Raw genomic sequence first — 21709 nt, 5'->3', positions numbered from 1 at the left:
ATGTTTATTGATGGAAAGATTAGCATGTTTACTAGACTCAGTCCTAAATAAAGACAGATAATTTTGTGTATTTTGTTGTTGGGAGAATCAGTGTCCTAGTGCTTCTCAGCTTAATTTTGAACAATTGGTTATTGTGTGTGTGTGTGTGTGTATGTGTGTTTTTTTTTTTTTGGGGGGGGGGGAGGGGGTAGGGAGATGTGCTATACTTGTGTTCGGAAGAATTTTAGTGTGATTGATATAAACCTTGACAAATGCAAGACCTGTCATTAATATATATAAGAATTAAAAACAACAACAAAAACTTAGCATATCACATTGAATATCTTTATATAAGGGTATCTTTTTTTTGTCAAAGTCCAATAACAATATTTTTGTGTGATTTCTGTCAGACTCCATTTTCCCCACTTTGAAAATCAAAAGGTATCAGTAGGCAGCCAAGGTGTATTGTGATACATGTAGCTGTCCCTCTATCCCCATAATACTGCTTTCTCCCCATTCCCACCAATCCAGAAATAGCCCCTGTGAAATAACCAAAACACCTTTTAATGTGCACCATGAGGTCAATATACTTGTGCATGCATTGTAGATGGTTCAGGCAGAAAAGAAACTCGCATGGAGAAATTTCGCTTGACCTTTTTTTCCTCCGTGGCTGGTCTCTGATGCATTGGAGCAGACACGTGTGTGTTTTTCCTCACAGCGCCAACAACCCGGCAAGCCGCATTTGATGGTTAATTAAAGGTGGACCCTGCAGCTAATATATACACCAACGTGTTAAGGCCCCGCATATCACGCTCTGACGGAAGTAAAAGGGCAAGGGAAAAAAAAAATTAGAGAAGTGTGCTACATCAATGTAGCATCAAGTCTTTTTTATATATCTCTCTCTGTCCCTTTCTCTTTTTTTTTCTCTCTCTCTTTCTCTATCTCTTTCTCTCCCTCTCTTACATCTTGCATTAAAGGCATAATTTACCATTTGCAGATGAAAAACAAAACCAGCATTAGTGTTTTAAAATAGTTCTAGAATGTGAGTTAGGGATAGAAACAACCAATTTAAAAATTTGAATCCGTATATCAATGTTAAGTATTGTTAAATACACAAAATGTGAACAATAGTTATGATAAAAATGTTTCCTGATTAAACCGTCTACAGTTATGGTTTATTGAGAAAAATACTGATATATCTCCTTTTAGATATTTTAAGCTTTATTGCAAAAATTTTATATGATAGGATGTTTTGTGATACAACAGACCTACACATTTTGTACATACAAGTATAATGCATCAAATGTGATATCTTGACAATTTTTTAAATCACTGCTCCAAAGGTAAACAGGACCTTTAATACAACTTGTACATGTTCTGGTCTAATTAGCTGTCACTGTTGAGATACTGTTGTGGCTTCCATAAATTTCAGTGTGTATCCAATTTATATGCATGATGTTCTGTGTGAGTGTGACTGTTTTTTATTGCCAGACATATTTCTGTGTATGTTTGTTTGTTTGTGTGTGTTTGTGTGTGTGTGTGCACACGTTTTATATCTAGGGTGCATCATTGGGTATGCGAAGCAGTACAGCACAGTTGACGGTATTATCTCATCAAGTTTGGTGTGTATCGACTGCAGTGAAATATCCATGATGCTTGATTTTTATGTCTGTGAATTTTGAAAGACTGCATCATGATATACAGTTTAATTAGCTTGCTTGGAAGCTCTACATTTTTTATCAATAATGGTTTTGTATTGCAAGTTTGGTGTTCTGGAGAGCTTAGGGCTTGTAAACCATGCCTAATTCTAATATAGAGAGATCAAAAACAAACAACTCAAAAAGAAGAAATGACATGTGAAAAATTAAGCACAAATACCCCTTTAAGCTGATTCACTTGAAACTAGTCGAATAACTCACAGGTTTGTCAGCCAGAACATTCAAACTAATATCGGTAATCATGATCTGGAGGCATATTGGCCAAAATATCTCCACCCCTGTCATTGTAATTGTGTAACATTTATTGTGCTCTGTTCATGAACTTGCACATCCCCAGAGTGCTTTGGTAGCAGGTGGTTTCACCACCATGGAAACCTACAGAGAATACAAGGGGTGCTTTCTTTTCCATTTGAAGCAGATGCTTGGAAACTAACTGGCAATAAAAAGAGATTAGCTAATCTCTGTAATCCCCATCATGTCACCATGGCATTCCTGATGGACCTGGATGCATTGTTGCCCTTGAGTGGTATATATCACAAATGTAGATCATGATCGGAAGAATTTACTGAAAGCTTTTGAGAAAGCATCCATGGTAAATTATTAAAGGCACGTGGTCCTGGTGGTTTTATAGTCGAATGCGTACGCGGGCGCATGGCGCACGTTTCCTATAGAGACCTACAATGTATGCTATCGACTCCTCTTTATAGCACTTACGCTTTGACCCATTTCCCCGAGTCCAAAGAAGTCCGATCCACTGTAGTCAGTGGTCCGATCACAGTTCAACTCATGAGTCGGCTGAGGGGGATGACAGCTTTAGTTAACTTCTTTTGTGATGCCATACTAAGAAGCACATACTGTATGCACGCACCATGGCATTACTACAGACTGTGTGATGCGCAGAGAAGATAACAAAGGCAACGTTACCTAGCAACACCTACGCGCTTTACTTTTGATGACAGCTCAACTTCGGCAATCTTCGTATCAATGCTAATGGTGATTGGCAGTATCATCAACAGCGCCCCCACACCCACCGGGACTTTGCACCTTAAAAACAGCTATTAATAGGGAGCTTTAAGATTTGCGATACAAATGTTTAAGATGATAATTTCATCGGCTGTTCTCCTCTCTCCCTGCATCATGTTGTAAAGTAGTAGCTTTAGATTATGTGAGAACGCAGACTATCCTAAGTAAAGTGGTGCCCCCGTAAGATCATTACGGTACATCAAGTAGCGCTCTGCAGTGTGAATTTGAGTGGACACAAATATGGCCCAGAAATTCAGACAACGCAAGGTCGGTTTTTATATCAAAGCAAACGTGCGCATGAGCAGAACATGTTTTTTTTCCTCTGAATGTCTGCATCGCAAAAGTCTGAAGCTCTGTACAGCTGGGCATGTGCAATAACACTGTAAAGTGTTAATTTCATTCATATACTGTATTCTCTGTCTCTTCTGTTCTTTTCAGTACACCTGGTAGACATCTGGAACATGATCGAGGCTTTCAGGGAGAACGGGCTGAACACGATGAGCCTCGCCGATGAGCTCTCGATGAGCCGGGTGGAGACGATCCTCTCCAGCATCTACTACCAGCTCAACAAGCGGCTGCCGGCCCTGCACCAGATCAACGTGGACCAGTTCCTCAGCCTGCTCTGCAACTTCCTCCAGATGGCCTACGACGAGTGAGTTCCTGGCCTGGTCCAGAGCTGGACCCACTCTGTGCTCCGTTCTTATCCATTCTAGAGTACCAAAGTGTGATGTCATGGCCATTTGTTGCCATGGCAATTTGGTTTAAAACAACCTCACATGGCCCGGATATCTGTGAACACAATGGTCACTCACAATGCTCACCCCTGTAACCAACCCACTGTCTGAAGTCATGTGCAAGGGTATTTTGTTTAGACCTAGCACTATTGAAGCTAACACAAGATTTTAGGGTCATAACTTTGGTATTCTGAACATGATGCCAGTCAGGAGTCAGGGCTTGATGCTAACTTTTTCCTCTGGTGGGCAAATGCGCCACTAAAATCTGTAAATGCAAAATTTTGGTCGCCTGAAAAAGATCTGTAGTGACCCGAAATAAACCCCAAAGTAACAATCCATTTTTAGTTTAATTTGCCCTATCAGGCCACCAAAAAAGTAAATTTTGTGGCCTGGTACCAATATCTAATGGCCACAAGCCACCAGACTACCACTAATGTGGAGTACATTTAATGCGTAATTGATCAGTGAGAATGGAGTCCTGTTTACTTGCAACGGTTGTAGACCCTCCCCAGATGCAAATGTGATTGAGTTATAGACTTCTTCCAAAGTTAATGATTGCATGCCTTGCAGCACCAAACAGATCTGTTTGTAATTGATTACATTGAGGCAGGTATGTGTTAGACCTTCACTTCTCAACCGGTGGGCAGTAAAGCTCTTGCATGTTGGCCATGATATCAGTCAAAAATGAAACAAAAAAGATTGATATACAAAAAATGATCCAACTGGGCCTCAAAAAAATTTGTAGAAGCCAAAGTGGGCGTGGGGTTGAGAAAGGTTTAGAAGCAATGTTAGAGTACAAGAGTTAGAACAGATCACAAGTACTTCGTGTAAAGGCTTTTCCTGTCATTTAAAAAACATCAACAACAAAACACCTTTAGAGGAGGTTGCCCCCTTTAAAGGGGGTTTCCCTTTTCAAAGGAGTTTTCTCCAAGCATGTACATTAATTCTCAGAGTGCAGAAACACCCGCACAATACTCAGTTGACAATGTGAGGAAAATCAGGCAATCTGTTCAGAAGCTATGAGTTGTAGAGTGGTGTTGAATTCTGTATGTCGTCTTCGGTAGATGTGAACTCTTTAACAATCTTTAACCGCAGAAATTGCATTTCAGTGATCAAAAGCCAGATAGAGATCAACACAAGAAGTCAAAAGTGTCATGTGGAATTCCATTAAAGCAAATCTGTGTTTTGAGTATTTTGCTGTGCCTTGTCCTCATATTCAAATGAATGCTGGTATCAAAAGTTTAAAATTTCAAGTATGAATGGAGTGTTTTGATGATAGAATAAAACATAGTGTGGATACAACTACACATACTCGCATTTGGTTGTAACTGTCCACATGGGGGGGGGGGGGGGGGGGGCATTTGTACACATGTGTGTAGAAAAGAGTTATCTGGGCCCAGCACACATACCACTTCATGCAGCCTTCGAAGTGTGCCTTTGTTTCATCAGCTGGATGGATACATCTTTGCGTATGAATTCGCACCACATACCGTGATGTGTCAACTACGTGTAAAGGGGACCGAGCAAGCCCCTCCTTTTTGCGTCGCTTTCCTAAAAGATCTTTCCCCCCTCTCCCACGTCATAGCCAGAGGTGATGCCTCAGGAGGTGTTTCACTGGAAGAATCAACAGTTCACAGCGGAATCTCACCTCACACACACCCTTCCACACACACACATACAGACAGACAGACACACTGATACTTTGTTGTTGTCGTTGTTACTTTGTGTTTTCTTGAAGAGTGGCAGATGGCCCTTTGCATTCCGTAGTGTGGAGCATGCAGTATGGATCCTGCCTTCACAAGCAAAGGTGATGTTTGTGTCACGCTGTAGTCCCTTGTGGAATTGATGAACTGGTATATGCAGAATATCATAACAAGCAACAGTGTAGTCTTTGCAATGGGCGCTTGACCATTTTTTCCTAGCAGCCACTTGTAGTTGCGTTACCGTGCAACCCCCCCCCCCCCCCCTAAAAAAAAGAAGAAATTATGAAAGAAAAATGAAAAAAGTCAGTCTGGTGCTTGGCTCTCCATCAAGCTGTTGTGCTCTTACTGAGGTACTCGGTCTAATGAGCAACAATCTTCTTCTTTAAAAAAAAATATTTTGCCCGATGAGGGACCGTAATTTCTCGGCAGGGTTGATCAATGTTTCTGGGCCAGCGAGGTTGTAATGCCACTGGCCATTGCTCTGGGCAGTGACCTCCATCTGAGTAAAGGCTCAGGTCATTTGATGAAACATACTGTGAGCTATCCCACCCCCTTTTTTTTTTGAAGTACCGGTATGTAAATGTCTTCCTTTTTGTACAAAATGTCCTTGGGCTGATCTTTCGTGCTGCTAAATGTGGTACCAGGCAACTCCACTCCTAACTCCACGGAAGAAAGTCGGTTTTTTTTTTTCCATCAGTGCATGGCTCTCCATGATGTTACACATTTCCTGTGGCACTCGGTCTAATGAGCAGCAGTCTCCTTTTTTTTCCCCCACGTGATGAGGGAACCGTAGCATGCTGTAATTTCTCGGCAGGGTCGATCAATGTTTCTAGGCCAGTGAAGTGGTGATGCCACTGGCCACTTGCTGTGGGCAGTGACCCCCAGTGCATGGATTCCTCAAGAATACATTATTCGACGAAACATACCGTAGGCCATCCTTTCTTCTTCTTTTTTTTTTCCCCTGAAGATTAGAATTAGCAGTAGGGGTGCATACATATGTATGATCCGTTGTAATGATGACTTACGTGTACATGTAGTTATTCTTCAGAAGTTTACCATCCATGTCACATGTACATGTAGTGAAGTAGTCTTTTCAATTACAGTCAAACCTGTCTAACCGGCCACCCAAGAGAGATGAAAAACAGTGGCCATTATAGACAGGTGGCAGCTATAGACGGGGTTTCTAATATGGCTTTCTTTTGGGAGGAATCATTTCTGGTAGCTGTTAATGGCAGGTTGTCGCTATAGACAGGTGGCCGCTAGGGCAGGTGTGACTGTACCATATACCGTACACCCATAGACCTACATTTTTGTACATTAATTTGTACACAAGAGGTTTTCATGACCTTTACATAAAGTTCTTCAAAATATTTCTGAAAACTGTTGGCCTGTCTTTTTTTTTGCCCTTCGTTTTCCTCTTGTCTTTGCTCTTTTATAATTCTGGCACTCACTACTCTACCTGACTGATAATTGATGTTCTTTTGTCAGTTTTTTTTTTTTTTAATATTACAATATTACCTTTTCTTTGTTTGCTCAGCAAATCTAGCTACTTTCTAGTTTTCCTTTTCCATCTTTTTTCTTCTCCCAATCCTCCTTTTCTTGTTTGTTCTTTATTTCACTTGTTGTCTCCATCATTGTTTGTGAATTCTCCTTTGTTCTTCTTCATCTTCGTCATCATCATCTTTACCAGGAACTTCTGCTTCTTCTATTTTGTCATCATCATCATCACCATCACCCTTTTTTATCTTCTTCCTTTTTTCCCTGTCTTCAGCGTCATTTGCTTTTTCTTCTTTTTTCTTCTTCATCATCTTCTTTACTTCTATTTAGAACTTTTGCTTTAAAGTATCATCATCATCATCATCATCATCACCATCATCATCATCATCATCATCGTCATCATCATCATCGCCATCATCATCATCGCCATCATCATCATCGCCATCATCATCGTCGTCATCATCATCATCATCATCAAAATCATCATCATCACAAATCATCATCATCCTCATCATCATTCTCATCATCATCATTCTCATCATCATCCTCATCTATTCCTTCTTTGTCTCCTTCCTCTTCTCTTCCTCCTGTCTCATTCCTTTCATCCTCCTCTCCCCTCTCTCTCTCTTCCTTTCTCTTGTCTCAATGATGTGTTACAAGATGTGATTCTTGTCTCTTTTGCTTAACCTGCTTGTCGTCATCTGTTTTTTTTTCTTTTGTTATTGTGTCTGTCTCTTTTACAGTGGAGCAACGGGAAAGATGACCGTATTTGCCCTCAAGGTGGCTCTCTCCACGTTATGCGCCGGCAAACTCTCCGACAAATTGAGGTGTAAGTATAGACGCGAGAACCTTGTCCCCTAGGATGAACCAGATGCATTTTTGGCATAGTTGCCACGCTCCTCTTTTCTCTCAACTGTACACGCATTAGTTGATGAATTGCCCTGTGCATCATATCTACTGTATCCATATTATGTGTGTTTAGGAATGTACATTGTATGCGTTTCATATATTTTTTTTTCTGTGAATGGGATACCCCCCCCCCCCCCCCACCCCTGGCTTTATATGCTGTCACTTCAATTGATAGTTCTTTCTTTTTTAGTAGTAATCTTTCTTATCAAAGTTTGATGTAAAGATCTCTTTATCAGAAAACAGCCAAACTTATAATATATATTCCAGTGTTTAAACTGTATTTTAAATAAATTCAGTGGTGTCGACTTGTACAGCAGGCACAACATTGTTGCATCACAAACTGAGATGGAAAATTAGTGAAGGTAGTAGTTTGACTTACTCTATAAACTGTGAAAGTGGATATTTTCACGCGACTAATTTTTCGCGCATGGCCGGGCAAGTAGACTTTCTCATGTTTTTAATTCCGCGGACTCAAGACAAAAATATTTGCGTGCTTTAATTTTTCGCGCTAGTTTCTAGTTGCGCGAAATACGCGAAAATTTCAACACAGCAAATATTCCCACTTTTACAGTAGGCCTGAAGTAGGATTATTTTTTTCTTGTTGGTTCTTTTCAACCAATGTGATTGGATGATAGTCCTTGATTTCTTTACTTGTTCAGAACATAGTATACAAGAGTAGAGTATGAAGATAACATCAATGACAATTGTGATAACACAGGTAATGATATTAGTAATGCCATTAATGTACATACATGTACTAATCACAGACCACTGTTCTACAGATTTCAAGTAGAAATTGTTTGATGGCATTCATGAGGATATATGCAAGCAGAAATCCCTGTAGAAGGTCATGACACTCAGTAAAGTTTAACCTTTTCTGTGCCAGAGACTTTGAACAGTGTGCTATGCTATGAGTTTTGTTTGTGCTCGTCAGCACTCAAAAAACACAAAGGGTTAAATGTAAATCAAAAATTACAGACCAGCAGAATGGGACAAGTAACAGTTTGTAGTGTAACTCCAAGAGTGCAGGAGTATGAAGATGATCCAGTAATTGCATTCGTGCTCCCTAATTTGTTGAGGTAAAATGGTGCATTCTATAATTGAGCCCGGAAGAGACCTCCTTGAGAGCCTTCGCATTCCAACCTTGTGATTATACCAAGCAGTCAGCCACTCTGAGCTCAGCTGCGTAAAGTGCACATGATCCACTCATTACTGCTTGCTATTACGTAATCTTAGGAAGGATTTTTTTTTCCCGCAATAAACATACCGGATCTGCAATTGAGCTTGATATGGAAGTATAAGCATGCAGTAAAATGCAAGCAGGTTGATTATTTGTAACACAGGTGTGAATGACATTTTAACCCGTTGAGGACAGATTGATTTTGCTATTACACACATTTCTCATAGACACCTGCCAGAGTATATTCGGGACTAGTCTTCAAAAGGTTGAGATGCAGATGATGATGATGGGAGTAGTTTTCCTCATTTGCATTCAAGTGTAGATGAGCTAGTCTCACTTGAAGACTGTTGTGGTACAATAAAAGGGATGAATGAAAACATGTTGAAAAGTTGATGCATGGAGATGCCTATATGTTAATGTTAGAAGAAACAAACCATTAAACGTGCTGGTCGGGACAGGAGGTGCAGTCGGGGTCAAGTCAATTATATCAGTTCATGCTCTCTTCTTTTTTTTTTCCCGCAGATATCTTCTCACAGATTTCGGACAGCAACGGCATTTTGATCCACTCCAAATTCGACGAGTACCTCAAGCTAGTGCTCCAGCTTCCAACAGCAGTCTTCGAGGGCCCCTCCTTTGGCTATGATGAGAACACGGCCAAGGCCTGCTTTGGTCAAGGACCGGTAAGCATCCTCACGCTGCACTCTCAGGCAGCAGATCTCAGATGAGAGCAAATTTGTCATATGAATGATGATTCTTTGAAAAAAAAAAATCACCCAAATTGTGATATTTTGAGAAATGTGTTACAAAACTCTACTCTCAGGCAGCAGATCTCAGATGAGAGCAAATTTGTCTTGTGAATGATGATTCTACTGAAAAAAAAACCAAACTCACCCAAATAAGGATATTTCTACACATGTGTTACCAAACTTTACTCTGAGGCAGCAGATCTCAATTTGTTATGTAAATGATAATTCTGTTGAAAAAACAACAACAAACAAATTATGATATTTTTAGACTTGTGTTTCATACCATACTGTACTCTCGGGCAGCAGATCTCAGATGAGCGCAAATCTGTCATACGAATGATGACTCTACTGAAAAAAAATCACCCAAATTATGATATTTTTAGACATGTGTTACCAAACTGTACTGTGAGGCAGAAGATGTCAGATGAGAGAAAATTTGTCGTATAAATGATGATTCTACTGAAAAATATAATTACCCAAATTATGATATTCTTAGACATGTGTTTTATAACAAACTGTGCTCCCAGGCGGCAGATCTCAGATGAGAGAAATTTGTCATTTGAATGACGATTCTACTGACCAAGAAATGACCCAAATTGTGATATTTTCAGATGTGTTCACCAAACTGTACTCTCAGGCAACATATCTCAGACGTGAGAAATTTTGTCATAAAAGGTTAAATGGTGATTTTAATGGAAAAAGAAAGCTACCCAAATTATTATATTTTCAGGCATTTGTTACCAAACTAGAATCATGAGTTCAAATTACACTGATGCAGAGGTGAATTCTAGTTGGGGGGGGGGGGGGGGGGGAGGATCTCTCAAATCTCTCATCACAGTACAGATTCTCTTGTACTGTATGGCTTGCTTGACCTCTAAAACCTGACTTTGGGAGGTAGAGCCTATGTGTATGTGACCTTCAAACCACTTCCGCTAATAAACCGCGCACCACAATAGCATAAATAGTTAAAGCATGTAGAACTGCTGGTTGATAGATACATGTATTATATACATGTACAGTAGGTGCTTTGGCACTGTGGAACTCGATATTTTAATTAACATCAAAGATTAAGTGTCCTATGTCGGAGGTATCACATTTATGGTCCGATCATTCTAAGAACAAATAACAATCTTCATTCCAATTGTTGTATTCCAATAAAGATTTTCTCTTGCTTGAAATCACTTTAACACATGTAGCTTTGGATAATAATTCCTTTTTGTGTGCAGTTTTTTCTTTATTTTTTCCAAGGCTTATGTGTAAGGTTTTGAAGAGCACAGAGACCATTCTTTTCTAGGCTTCTAGGCTGCAAAGTCAACCTGTCCAATTTGTTCGTTTTTTTTTTTTTTTTGGGGGGGGGAGGGGAGCATCACAGTCATAAATTTTGATCTTTTAATTTCTGCTAATTTTGTAAATGTCTCAATTTTCAGAAACCCAATAACATTTTATTGTTGAGATATTTATTCTTACAATGTCATATTGTATAGACAAATGCTGAGAGACTAGAGATTTCTTATTATCTTTTGTTCACATATTAAACAATCAGTAGAACATTATTTGAGCACCACCATAAATTTTATATGTAACTCTAATGTAACACAATTGATTTGACATGTAATGCAGGTAAATGCATTTACAAGTAGCATGGCAAATGGAAAAACTGTGTGCTGCCATCTACTGTTCAATGACAGTACAGTATCCAGGCATATAAAGTGCTCATGATGGCAATGGCAGCTCCCTCATGCTGCGGGTGGCCTTCATTTCAGACAGCTAACTCTCTTACCTGTATAAACATCTTTGAATTGTACATGTAGTTATAAAACCTTTGCCTGTTACAATATCATCACCATATTCATCCTCCTAGGGAAAGAATATGTGTATGGTAAAGTTCCTGGTAGTACAATCAACATCACATGCAAGTCTCTTTGTGTAACAATTCAAGACGAGGTGAAAAAACGAGAGAAATCAACACACCGATTTTATCTTGCGTGGCATCAGCTACACAGCGCCATCTATTATATATTCTTGGCAATTGACTGTTCTGTCCCTTTCTCTCTCACTTACTCCTCCCCCCCCCCCCCAACTACAGACTGCTAACCGACGAGTAACCCTAAATGACTTCCTTGACACGGTCCTGGCGGAGCCCGGCCCCCAGAGCCTCATGTGGCTGCCCCTCATGCACCGGATGGCCAACGTAGAGAATGGTGAGGCTGCCAGCTGGCTACTGTGAGCTTTGACATGAAACAAAATGAAGCAAAATCAGTTGTAATGGCCAAACTAATTTTCTTTTCTGGAATAAAAACAAAAAGTTCCAAACCCCCCCCCCCCCCCCTCAAAGAATATGTTTAAAATACAGTAAAACAGGTTTTATCAGGCTTTTGTGTATAACGGTCAGTTGTATGATATTTTTTATGCCTCCGCCATGAAGTTGTGTCAGAGGCATTACGTTTTTGGGTTGTCCGTCCGTCCGTTCTTCCGTCCATCTGTAATCAATTTTATGGACAGCGTAACTAAAAAACCTTTTTGAGTTAATGGAACTTGGCATGTATGTGTATGAGGGGGTGAAGTTGTGCCTATCAACTTTTGGGTGCACATGCTCAGGTGAAAAGTCAAAAGGTCAGGGTCAAATGCTCAAAATTTCACTATTTCCCCAATATCTATACAATGCCGGAAGACATTTTCTTGAAACTTAGTGTATACATGTACTACCCAATTAAGATTTTTTGGTGAGAGTTTTGGGTCATGAGGTCAAAGGTCAAAAGGTCAATTAAAATGTTAAAATTTTACTTTTTTCTCCATATCTTGGAAATTGTTCAAGGTATCTTCATGGAACGTGCATGTACTGACTGGCAGTGATTATCTAGGCAATTTTGGGTTCATGGGGTCAAAGATCAGGGTCAAAGGTCAAGGTCAACTCTTCAAAATTTTACAATTATAGCTTGGTGTATACATACATGCATTACCCAATGGAGATTCTCTGGGAAGTTTTTTTTTTTGCCAAAAAGTTCAAAGGTCCAAAGGTCAAAGACCAAGTGAAAGTGCTGAACTTTACTTTTTCCTCCATATCTCGGAAGTGGCTCAAAGATATCTTGACACTTAGTACATATGTTCTGCCATACAGTGATTGTCTTGTAGATTATAGGGTCAAAGGTCAAGGGTCAAAGGCTAGGTGAAAATGGTAACAATTTACTATTCAATACAGAAATTGCACTTTTTCTCCATACCTTTAAATTACTCAATGCATAAACCTATAAAAGGTTCAAAGTCAAGTAAAAGTCTTCAAATCTGCAAATACATGCTCTCGAAGGTGAACATTCAGCACATTTGTGACAAACATATCATTTTAATATTTTGCCATTTATGTGATATCATCACACATTGTCCACATGTATTATAGACCTATTGGGAGAATCATGCTTTATGGCAGAGGCATACCAGTCACCATAGCGACATTTCTATTTGTTTTGTGATATTCTTTATTTGAGTTTCATTCGATATCAGGTCCATGTTAACAATGAAATTAATATGAACAACATCAACAACCAAAAAGCTGCTGTATTCTTCTTTCTTGTGCTGCTAAATCATTTTTTTCCAACATACAGTACAATCTATTATTTTTTTTTTTAATCATACCATGTTTATATATAAGAGAAATGACATGAAATTCTGCATAACTCTCATAAAATAATATGCAACCACTACAAATTCCCCCTCTGAAAAAATATATGTGACAGACTTTGCATGTAGTGGCTGCCTGTAGAGAGCCAAAAGGACCACCCTCTGTAGCTACCATGGCCACTTTTTCAATGAATGTACAAGTACATGTAGCAGCCACTGACCTAGAGCCGTATGAATGATTTAAGCACAAACTTCGTCTTGTTGCATGCATAATAACTTTTTCTGAAAGATGACTATTTTGCTTTCATTTTCAAATGTGGAAGATGTACTTGATGTGTACTGCAGATATTTTGTGATAAAATGAAAACAAATGCCAACCTGTCTTTAGTGACCACCTGTCCACAAATGCTACCCTTTTTGCAGAGGTCGACAAAGTGGGTAACCCCCTTGGCCTGGGACCACTAAAAAGTAAATTTAGGCTACCAAATTCCGATAAGATTATCTTTTGGTGGCCCATTCGGGTAGCTAAAATTGAAAATGAATTTTGAATTTCTTCATACATCGGGCCACTTAATTTCATTTTCAGGCCACAAAGTTTCAAATTCAAAGATTTTAGTGGCCCAAATGGGACACCAGAGAAAAAAGTTAATGTTGAGCCCTGCTTTGTGTCACTCTGATTGTGACGGCAGTATGCCATTTTGACTCTCATGTATCCACAAACTAATCAAATTCCCTTTCTATTCACCCATCAAATCTGTTGGGTTAGTGTTCCACCCCGTCGAGTGCAGCCATTGCCATAGCGACAGTATGATGGGGTTCCGGTACAAGTGCCAGCGCTGCTCCAACTACCAGCTGTGTCAGAACTGCTTCTGGCGCGGCTACACGTCCGGCAACCACACAACGGAACACGAGATGAAGGAATATTCCTCCTATGTACAGGTATGTGAATACAGCCAAGAAACATCACAATTGCATATATTTTTTCCCATCCTCATATGGCATAATTCCATTTACTTAAACTATTATTAATCTATTACTTTATTCTTCTTTTATTTATTCAATCTGTTTATTCATATCCCTTTGATATGTATGTAGTCATTCTACTGTATATGCCGAATGTTTTGCAAAGTTTTTATTTTTGCAAATTTCGCGAGTCAGCTGCTGTTCGTGAAATTAAAGACACGCAAAAATAATGACTCTGATCCCGATATGAATGTGACGTACACGTATACATTTCTTTGTTCAATACAGTACTCCACAATCGCGAATTTAACGGTTACCACTCGCAAAATCGTCGGGAAGACCGGATTCACGAAAATTTAGACTCGCTAAATATATGGCGTATACAGTATTTGTTTTGCTTCAGACAAATGGTCATTGCATGCATTCACAGGCTGATTTTAGTTTTGTGCGGTTCCATGTCTAAGTATGCTAATGTATAGATCTCTGTATGAGTCTTTATGATGGGACACTTACTCTACATTGTAGGAACGAAAAAAAAGTGCATTTCCTGTAAATTTGTATTTTTTTTTGGCATTACGTTATAATTAACTAATCATGACCTTGTGTCACATAACCAACAATAAACACCAGATAAGATTTGTTCTGTAATGTTGAATTCTTGGAGAAGATCTTTTCAGCTTTACAATAATGAACTACATTGGTATTTATGGCAACCAAAATGGGATATTCCTACTTTGATGATAACTGTACTGGTACATTAAGTGGTGGAATGCAATATGTGCATCTCGAAGGATGATATTTTCAAGGAAAGAATCTCTTAGTTACTGGTTAGCATTTCATCATATTTTACAGGTCATGACAATGCATTTGAAGTTTCAAATTCAATCATACACTTCTACTGAATTACGTATCTTCTACAAATATTTTTTTTGTTCCTTTTTACAAGTATAAAAAAATTGACACTTAACTTTTCATAATAGCAATTTTAATATCAACCATCATGAGTCCTAACATTTGTTTTTCCAGAAATCGCCTGCCAAAAAGATGGGCAAGGCGCTGAAGAAGCCATTCAAGTCTCCCTCCAAGCAGCCAAGAGTACCTCACTACCCTGAGGAACCAGAGAGGCCGCTGGATCTCTCACACATCGTGTGAGTCTCCCTTGACTTTTACAGCTATAACAGTGACTAAGAAGCAGAACTATCAGTGTTCAGTTGTCGGGGACTTCGTTCTTTCTTATGTGAAATATGAATAACTTGCTCTTACAACATTTCTTTTTTAATGCCTCTGCCATAGAGTGTCAGCAGAGGCATTTTTTTTCTTCACTTGTGCTGTCATATCATTTAGACATCATTCATATGTGATGAATATTACATCCTCATGATACTTTAGCTTGTTATTTCAATTCTAAGAAGTTTTGGAGTCCCACATATCTACATCTGTGATGGTGCGTGGTTTCTTTTGACATGGCTTTCATCCAACAAGTGCTTTTAACATTTAAAATCTTCAATCTCACACAACCAGGAACACGTGGTATTTTGGCCCTAAAGGAGGTCACATAATTATCTGAAAAAGACCCTCTTTTGTTTCCTCCACAAGAGCAGGTGCTAATCTGGTTGAGTTGCCCATCCCACAAACCCACACCAAAAAATGGGTCAATGATGCCAGCCCCTCAAAGTTTGTCTGCGGTGATTAGCAATAGTGAGCCACATGGTGTCAACTTTGATTTAATAGCGCTTTCTGCCATATGAGAAAACTAGGATGGCAACATGGCTAGCAGATTGATTTCTATGACACTCTTGGTTGGTTTGCAGGGACTGATACACCTATGCCAGGAATTAAGCGCAACGTTTTAATTGTCATTTGCTAATCCATGTTTTGCATGTAGTGAAGTGCAGTGAAGAAGAACTTTCTTGCAATCTTGGTCTATTATTTTCTCCTACAGGCCACCCTCCCCAATCACCATATTGACCTATGACAGTCCAGACAGCACAAGAATTCTCCGCACAGAGGAGGATTTCAAGAGGTGAGACATACAACTTTAATAGTCCTTTATTCTCTTTTCAGTTTCATTTGTTGTACAGAAGTAATAATTATTTTTCTCGTTTTTAAATACATTTTTTGTACTTTTTTTTGGCCAATATACAATGTATGTGTCAGACTTCATGAAATATTACTGTTTTTTCCCAAACTGAATTCAAACACATGCTGATTGCAGGAAGATACAAATAATGTTTGCCGCTAAGAATACACCTTAATAGCCCTTCAAAAATATTGCAGTTGTGTTCACAATTTATGATTTCGAGGCACAAGGTCATGCCATCCCACAGACGATGTGGATAGAAGGATTCAGTACTGTATTAAACTAGGTGGATTAATCGGATGAGTGCATAAATGGATGGATAGATCTGTAATGATATTGATAATGATTATGATGATGCTGATGATGACGACAACGACGACAATAATGATAATAATAATGATAGTGATAATGACAATGATAATGATGTCTTCTTTTCCCAAGTTAGCCTCTTCAGTGTTGCCTCTGCTCTATCAGAGGACCCTGCCATTATTACTACCCTACAGTGTTGCCAGGTACCCATTTATACACTTGGGTCGAGAGGGACACGGTAGGCAAAAACATCTTGTAAGCACTGGGCAAGAATCAAACTCGGGTCCTCCGATTGGGAGTCGGGAGTCTTAATCACTATGCCACAGTGCCATAGATGTAGATAGCTATGAAAGTATGACATCAATTTGAAAAAGCACTGAGTATCTTATATCTAACTGGTTTCTTTTTTCACAGGATGAATAATAGCTTGGACAGTGCTAGACTGGACGATGAGCACAGGTTGATAGCCAGATATGCTGCAAGACTTGCCAACGCCAGTGCAAACCCTGTAAGTCACACCCACATGTGTCTTCCTGTCTTTTGTTCACATTGCTTTCCAAGTCTTTTCCAATCATATTCATACAAATAATGAAGAAAGAAAACAAAAAAACAAGTCCGGTGTGGAGTCTTAAGATTCATGGTTATCCGTACAGGCTACACCGCACCGGAGACTACACTGCATGAGCGCTCTTGGAAAAAAAAACCAGACACACACACACAACATAAATCATGTAAGATGCGTTTATGCCCGCAAATTGTAGAGAAATTTGAAAGCTTTACCTTGATGTGAATATGTGTTAGAAATGAAAGAGTGTGTGATGATTTTAATGTACTTTGACAGCGTGTTGCAATTACTCAGTTGGCAAGCCTTCAACTGATTCGTGGGTATGGACGTGGCACACACAGAGTTAAAGCATGGACCTACCACACGCATGGACTATGAACGGAGGTCTTTCTTTGATCCCATCATCACCGTCGCCACCTGATTATGTGCATCTGAATGAGTATGTTCAGACGTTTGGACAATGACGATTGTGTAATTGTGCATCGGCACTGACAAAAGAACCGTTTCCCTCATTTTGGTCCTATTTGGCTGAGGTGCCTTTTCAGACTCAACTGCCTTTGAATAAACACCAATGATGGGGAGCAGCAAACCTCCTACAAGGACAAATTTTGTGTCGCAAAATTGGTAATTACTGAAGTGGACACTTGCGGCCAAGCATGTAACATCCCTGAATGGCGAGACAAGCATGTCGTCTACTGTTACTGTCCATGTTTACTCTGAAACAATGTGTGACAAATGGGGAAAAATAGATTACAAAGCACAGTCAACCTGCCTAATTATTTGCTTTTTCTTGTAAAGTACTTGTATTTCGCAAATGAAATTGTTTTAGCGATGATTTTGCAATATACGCTACAACTGCACCTGCATTTTTCTTGATTTGAGAGAGTTATTATCGTCTGCGCATGAGGTTGTTAGATTTCTCAAAGCGTCGTCTTGTTTTTTTTTATCCTGGCTGGCTGTCGGTGGATTAGACCGGATCAAAGCAGGAAAGCATCTTTAGAACGTTATTGTGACGCTTTTGACAGAAACAGGTGTTTGAATTAATTAACGAGCGATGTACGTCCATGTGTAGAAGGTCCATGGTTAAAGGCACCATGAAGTTTTCTTTTTTTTAAAGCTCTTAACCCCAAACTGCCCCACAGTAGGCCTTCTCAGCCATTTGTGGCTGTCATCTGTAGTCTACGTAGATGGGACACACAGGAAATCTACAGTGACACGGGGAAAAGTGCAGCGTATTGATCACAATGGAATCTGTATTGTGTCAATCATCAAATGGAAAAAGTCATCTAATATGCCATTACACGAACAGAGCACGAAATGGGTTGGTGCGATTCGCGCATTTGCCATCAGTTGAAAAGATCTGTCCTTTTCATGGCTGGAAAGGATGAATTAGTAATCATCTGGCATTCATCATCATCGTCACCATCACATCGCCACTTTAACTGCACCATTAACGCGCTCGGGAGAAAAAAAAAACATATTGTTGGGGAAGGTTGACTTAATGGATTATTAATGATTGACTGGTGGTATTGTCATGCACTGCTCTTGATTTCAATATCACCGGAGCCTTGGAACCGCCAACGAATGCATTTTGCATACCTTGAACGCTATGCTCCCGCCACGCATCAGCGAGCAAATGAATATGATCAGTATGTCCCTAAACAAGGCCACCCGTCTCTCAGGGAGAGAAAAATATTAAGTGCGCAGCATTGTGCAGCGACAACTTCAGCAGGTTTAGGCGTACAAAGTCAGTGTGCTGCGGTAATTTGTCATCGAATCCATCAGATACTTCTTTGTGATTTCCTGAGCCGCATCCTAACTTGGCCGAAGGCATGGCATTGTATCACTGCAAGAATCGTCCTTTGTGGTGGTGGAAAGGAAAATCAGTTGTGGTAACAACAATGCCAGTGGAATTCATTAACCATAACCATATTTTTCTATGTTTCTGTGTACTCTGTAGGGATATTGATGACACTGCCCCTCAGTTACTTGGCTGTTGTTATAACCTCTGAAGGGTATAAGTGTATTAAACCGTTGAGGACGAGTCCCGAGCATACTCGAGCAGGTGTCTATGGGAAATGCGTGTTGTAGCAAAATCAGTCTGTCCTCAATGGGTTAAACGTAACGTGAGTCACTTTCATCTTTGCTATGAATGGGATGTGCAGAGAAGTACAGATATGGTGTCAGTGAAGTGTAATGATGATAATGGTTATTTCTGGCATACTCTGTGCAAGCGTTTGTTCTCTAAATTAGCTGAAGCTTGATTAGTAATTAATGATTGCAGCCGAGATGATTACATTAATAACGATGTGTGATGGGGGGGGGGGGGGGTTGGGGGTAATGGGGAGTGGGGGAGCAGTGTTGCACGTACTGTACATTATCATCAGATGTGCCACACCCTGGTGGCTGCTGCTCAGTCGGTCGACTTTCGAGAGTCCAGTGCAGACATGTCTGGTTTTGTCTTGCAGAATGCGGGCCCCGAGATTCCCCCTGGCCTGGATGCCAACAGGGAGCAGAGGGAACTCATCTTACAGCTGGAAGCCAAAAACAGGTGGGTTTTGCAGTCATGGTTGTAGTAGTAGTAGTAGTATTAGTAATAGTTGTAGTAGTAGTAGTAGTACAGTGCCGACCGCGGGAAACGTCACGCAAACCCCTAGGGCAAATGCGGGAAGCCCTTTCGTCCGGGCGTACGAGGTTATACGCGGGCGTTTGGACGCGTACAGACGAGGGAAGTCGCCCGCACTTTCACGCTCGTCTAAACACCCGCATTTGCCCGAGCGCTCCAGCGCGGAATTAATGATATGAAAATCAAACTCTCCCGTCAACCATCGGCTACATGAAGGAAATTAGCTGAAATCGATCCGCGAAAATCATTTGAAAAGTATCAGTAATTTGCCGGATGTTTGCTTTTACGTTCGAAAGTAAAATAATAACCATAACATTCAGCTCCCGAATATGCTAAAGTAAATGTCGAATGATCCCTTTGACGTTTGGAAATGAATAACAATAATACTCCGTACGATGATTAAATAAATGTCGGATGTTTGCTTGTACTTTCGGAAGTAAATAGCAATAACATTCATCTCCGGAAGATGCTAAAATAAATGTCGGATCTTTGCTTTGACATTCGGAAATGAATAACAATAATATTCAACTCTGTACGATGATAAAAATAAATGCCGGATGTTTGCTTTTACGTTCAAAAGTAAATAACAATAACATTCAGCTCCGGAAGATGCTAAAATAAATGTCGAATGATCTCTTTGATGTTCGGAAATCAATAACACTAATATTCAACCCCGTATGATGATTAAACAGATGTCGGGTGTTTGCTTTTACTTTCGAGAGTAAATAGCAATAACATTTGGCTCCGGAAGATGCCCCAAAAATGGCAGATGATTGCTTTTTACGTTTGGAAGTGAATAGCAGTAACAGTCTGCTCCATATAATAAAATAAATGTCGGATATTTGCTATTACATTTCGAAATGAAGAACAGTAACATTCAGCTGCGTTTGATGGTAAAGTAATGTCTGATGTCTGCCTTGACGTTCAAAATGAAAAACAGTAACATTCGGCTCCGTACGATGCTAAAATGATTGTCGGATGTTTGCTTTTAAATTTGGAAATGAATAACGGTAATGTTCTGCTCCGAACGATGCTAAAATAAATAACAGATTGTTGCTTTTACATTTGGAAGTGATTAACGGTATCAATCGGCTCAGTTAGATGCTAAAATAAATAGCGGATGTTTGCTTTCACGTTTGGAAATGAAAAAGGATAACATTCAGCTCCGTAAGATGCTAAAATGAATGTCGGTTGTTTGCTTTAACATTTGAAAATGATTAACGGTAACATTCGGCTCCGTAAGGTGTCAAAATACTAGTAAATGTTGGATGATTGCTTTTACGATCAGAATGAATAACGGTAACTTTAGCCTCTTTACAATGCTAAAACAAATGTCGGATAAATCAGATAATTTTGCTTAACATTCGACGTCGTGCGATACCAAGTTGATTGCATAAACCTTCGACACTTCGTTGCTGCTCAATTTTATTTGATCTCGACATTATGGACGCTATACCTATTTGATTTAATTGTCCTCATTTTATCAACCTTCGACATCAGCCGCTACTTTATAGTTTTCTCGATCACTGACGTCGGACGGTATGACCTAATCAACTTTGGACATTGGTCGCTATTTAATAATTTTATCAACCTTACACATCGGTAGCTATTATTCCCATGTTCGTTATTCCGAAGACTCTCTAGTCCGAAGATTCGTTATTCAGAAGGTATATTGTTCCGTTAATTTCATTTTCGGATTCATGAATCTTCGGAATAACGAACCTTCGGAATAACGCCACAAACGTTCGAATTAACGAACCTGTAGGTTTAGGGAATTTGTGTGTTTCGAATAAACGACCCTTCGGAATTACGAACCTTCGGAATATAACGAACAGCACCCATCCGATTATCAACCTTCGACATCGATCGCTGCTTACTGATTTTATCAACCTTCGACGTCGACCGTAAATAACGTATTTGATTGACACTTTCGACGTCGATCGCTGCACATTAGATTGGCAAACCGTCGAAGTGTCGATCGCTGCCTATTTATTTACTGGTTCCCCAATATCTGACTTAGTTACTGATTTAATCTACCTTCAACATCGGTCGGTCATTATAA

General features: G+C 39.7%; 1 pseudogene; it reads left to right on the top strand.

Annotated features, from left to right (window-relative positions):
* The window catches only part of LOC139727496 (dystrobrevin beta-like), a 111497-nt pseudogene that overhangs the window by 62222 nt on the left and 27566 nt on the right, over positions 1-21709 (top strand).

This window comes from Diadema antillarum, unplaced genomic scaffold, assembly GCF_040938485.1.
Source record: "Diadema antillarum isolate AM-2024a unplaced genomic scaffold, OU_Dant_1.0 seq00000133_RagTag, whole genome shotgun sequence".
Lineage (NCBI taxonomy): Eukaryota > Metazoa > Echinodermata > Echinoidea > Diadematoida > Diadematidae > Diadema > Diadema antillarum.
Note: the sequence above shows the minus strand (reverse complement) of the source record. Positions and strands in the feature narration are given on the sequence as shown.